The sequence below is a fragment of the Neophocaena asiaeorientalis genome, unplaced genomic scaffold (genome assembly GCF_003031525.2).
Source record: "Neophocaena asiaeorientalis asiaeorientalis breed wild unplaced genomic scaffold, Neophocaena_asiaeorientalis_V1.1 scaffold150, whole genome shotgun sequence".
Lineage (NCBI taxonomy): Eukaryota > Metazoa > Chordata > Mammalia > Artiodactyla > Phocoenidae > Neophocaena > Neophocaena asiaeorientalis.
In genome coordinates, this window is record NW_020176571.1 from 5,653,585 (window position 1) to 5,657,797 (window position 4,213).

The 4,213-nt window shown below is 51.0% G+C and overlaps 1 protein-coding gene across 1 annotated transcript in view; it reads left to right on the plus strand.

Annotated features, from left to right (window-relative positions):
- Positions 1-4,213, plus strand: part of CD9 (CD9 molecule) — a 35,537-nt gene that overhangs the window by 19,519 nt on the left and 11,805 nt on the right. The window lies entirely within an intron of this gene.

The window sequence follows — 4,213 nt, forward strand, 5'->3', positions numbered from 1 at the left end:
GACCGGGGCACGAACCCGTGTCCCCTGCATCGGCAGGCGGACTCTCAACCACTGCACCACCAGAGAAGCCCAATGGAGCAGGTTCTTGAAGGAGACAGGAAGCTTTGAAGGAGAGGCCCCACCATACACACACACACTACACACATACACGCATACACACAGAGTTTTAGAACAGATTTAGAGGTACAGAAAAGTTGCAGAGATACTACAGAGAGTCCCCTTGTACTCCTCCCCGTCTCCCCTCTTGTTCACAGCTTATATTCCCTGGGCACATTTGTCACAGCTCAAACCAGCATTGGTACGTTACTCTTAGCTAAGCTAGACTTACTCGGATTTCACTTGGTTTTCCAGCCCAGTCCCCTTTCTGTTCCAGGATCCCACCCACAATACCACATGACGAGTGTCCTGTCTCCTCCGTCTCCTCTGGCCTGTGACAGTTTCTGTCTGTCCTCATTTTTCATGATCCTGACAGTTTTGAGACATTCTGGTCAAGTATTTTGTAGAATGTCCGCAGGTTAGGTTTTGTCTCATGTTTTTCTCCTGGCCCATCTTCTAAGAAGAAACTGAGCGTGTGTGAGGAAATAAAGAAATCTCCAATAAAACGTTGGGGAAAACTGTTCTTTTTCCCTGCGATATCAAATGGGTGGGACCTTTTCTGGCCTGAAGGCGGAATGTGTCCCTTTGGCTTTTGTTGGAAAGCGGTAACCAGGCCAACTGGGCAGAGCCTGGGGCTGGGAGTGGAGGGGCTGTACCTTCTGCTTCTGTCCCCACCAGACCGGTTGGTGATGGTGGGCAGGTCGCTGCCCTCTTTCAGGGACCCCATGAGCCGGGAATTGTCTGAGCACCCTCGGCCTGCGCACTCTAGTCCTGCCATGATGGGTAAGAGGCGGGCTGCAGCCGAGGCCTCTGTGTGGCTGACATTCCTGCCACGTAATGTTCATTAACCCTGGAGGAAACGGTCAACTTCTTGGTCCCCCAGACCCCTATTTCCTTATTTTATGGAGTCCCTCAATAACTTTCTGGCACCCTTTTTAATTGGAGTGTAGTTGATTTACAATGTTGTGTTAGTTTCTGGTGTACAGCGAAGTGATTCAGTTATACATATATAGATATTCTTTTTCATATTCTTTTCCATCATGGTTTATCACAGGATATTGAATATAGTTCCCTGTTCTATGCAGTAGGACCTTGTCGTTTATCTATTTTATATATAGTAGTTTGTATCTACTAGTTCCAAACTCCTAATTTATCCCTCCCCCATCCCCTTTCCCCTTTGGTTTTCTATGTCTGTGTGTCTGTTTGTGTTTCATAAATAAGTTCACTTGTGTCATATTTTAGATTCCACATATAAGTGATATCATATGGTATTTGTCTTTCTCTTTCTTACTTCACCTAGTATGAGCATCTCTAGGTCCATCCATGTTGGTGCAAATGGCATTATTTCGTTCTTTTTTATGGCTGAGTAGTATTCCATTGTATATATGTACCTCACCTTCTTTATCCATTCCTCTGTCGATGGACACTCGGGTTGCTTCCATGTCTTGGCTATTGTGAATAGTGCTGCTTTGAACATTGCGGTGGCACCTTTTTTAAAGGTTGAAGCTCTTTTTGCTGCTTGCTGGTCATTCCTGTTTGGTTTCTCCTAGGACTCAAGTAGCTGGGGACGAGAGCCAGGTGGGGGGCTGGGGGACCCCTTTCTGCACACCGAAAAGTGTGCCCTCCTGGGAAGTGCTCTGAGCTCCGCAGATAGCACTGCCTGCACACCCGGGAAGGCCACTGTTAAGTGGTGTCATGGCCCTGTGACCTCCAGCCAGCTGAAGCAGTTTCTCCAATAGCGTTACAGAAAACGGGGCAGCTGTTGGCAGCATCCCTTCAGGCCAGTTAGCTCAGTAATTCAAACAAAACGGGCAGCAGTGCTCATTTCTCTGTGATTTTGGTGAACCGAGCCTCCCAGTCCCGCCCCTGTCCTCCCTTCCTCCTGGGTTTCTTGAACCTTCCTCCTCACTCATGGTGAGTTTTTAGGCATAAGAAACTGAGATGTATTACTGCTTTTTCCACTTCTTTTTTTTTGGCCGCACCACGTGGCATGTGGGTTCCCCAACCAGGGATCGAACTTGCGCCCCCTGCAGTGGTAGCGCAGAGTCTTAACCACTGGACCACCAGGGAAGTCCCATGCTTTTTCCACTTCTGCAGAGCCAGCCACTTTTCCTTCCTCCTGATGTTAGGTCTGGGATGGTGTCCAGATGTGGCAGGACCCTGGACTCCTCTCCTATATCTGGCCTTGTCCTTGGCCGGGGTGGGACCTTCTGGGGCACTATTCTCCACACAGTGTTCTTCTTGCCACCTGTGCGTGTGGGCCAGGTCAAAGGTAAACGACTGGCTCAGGATCCTCAAGACTAAAACTGGAAGTTTCGTTTGGGTGCTGTTACCTGTGCATGGGATCACTCCCAAAGAGACCCAGCTCCTGGCCTGACAAGCTTCTGGGCAGAGCGGAGCTGTCATCATCTTTTGTAGCTTCGTTCTTTTGGACGGGATTGGTTTTGTTCCTTTTGTGGTGACTCGTTTAAGAATTTTTCCAGCAGAGTAAGGGGTGGATGAGTAACTTTATCCACAGGGAGAATGACTGGAGGATAAGCCTTGGATACCTGCAGGCAGCCTAGAGCAGAAAGGACGTGCGTGAAAGGACACGGCTCTCTCAGGCCCAGGTGCTGTCAGCGACAGCCCCGCCAAGATAAGGGCGAGAGGGGAGACTGAGGCCAGGGCTTGTGGCTCAGTGCTAACCACAGTCTAGGACTACCTGCAAGTGCGTGTGAAGCTCCAGCCTTCGGGCTTTTCAGGCTAATGCTTTCACATCCCCAAAGAGGCCAATGGCCTCCGTCTTCCATTCTCCAGGAGTCTGATTGGGCCTGCTTGTGTTGGGGGTGGAGAAGGGGGAACTGCTACCTCCTTTCTTATAACTCTCCAAGACCCCAGGGGAGCTAGACCAGGGTCTTGGTTCTCAGTCCCCAGTGCACCGAGATTTCCCAGCTGGGCCCTTGTTCTAAGAGGTCCTGAGAGTCAGGAGAACCCAGACTGAACCAGAGCATCCGAGCTCATCACGCGTGTTCGCCAGATGAGAGATCTGAAGCGATAGAACTCTAAGGAATTCCAGACCCTCACTGTGGACACCTCTACGGGAGTAGACAAGGGTTTTTTTTTTTTTTTGGCCGCGCCAGGCAGCATGCGGGATCTTAGTTCTCCGACCAGGATTGAACCTGGGCCCTCCCTGCAGTGGAAGCACAGAGTCCTAACCACTGGACCGCCAGGGAATTCCCTGTAGACAACGTTTTAACTCTACTGCAGTGTGAAGTCTTGGGTCACCCCTCCCACTGTTGCTGTCTCCACTCTCCACCCAGCACGTCCAAACCCGCTGCAAAGTCATGGGAAAAGGAGAGAAGCAGAGACAGAGAAGAGGCCTGTCTATACTGCAGGCTGTCCTGGCCCTTGGGGCAAAGAACCCAGCTCCCTGAGGAGGAGGGTTCTGACACAGGGTGCCTCTGTTGAGGAGGGTGGGCCAGCGAAACCTAGGGCTGGGCATTGGCCCTGAGCCCACACACCCTCATCCAGCCAGCCACCACCCACAGCCTGTGAGTCACCCCAGCAAGCCCTGGTACAGGCCAGCAGCAGTGGGGAGGGGAGCTCAGCTGGCCTGGCGGGGCTTGGCAGGGGGCCTCCTCCCTGGCATCAACTTCAGCAGTGCCTGACGGGCCAGGATTGTTGCCTCAGTCTTTCCTTACTGGGAGAGTCTGCCCTTTAGGGTCCAGTATCTCAACTTGCCCACCTATGAAATGGGATTTTCACTAAATTATAGGATCGGACAATCCTCTGGAGATTTCTTGTCTAATGTTTACAAGGATCACCCGTAAGTAAATGTCCACCTAAGCCTGGAGTCGGGTGGGTCAGCTTGTTAGGCTTCCCTGTGTGAAGAGAGAGGCGCCAGCTGTGGGTAGGTTTCACTGAGCAGCATGGTTTAGTCCGGAATCACAGCTGCCCTCACAGCCCAGGGAGGTACCTACGCGTTGGGCGATGTTTTTTCTTTTTTTTTTTTATTGTCTGGTATATATACAGAGGAGTGCAGAAAACACAAACAGTGTGAAGGATAATTATGAAGTGAATATCCGGGCCACTACCACCCAAGTCAAAGCTAGAATATCGCCAGTGCCCTAGACCCGCC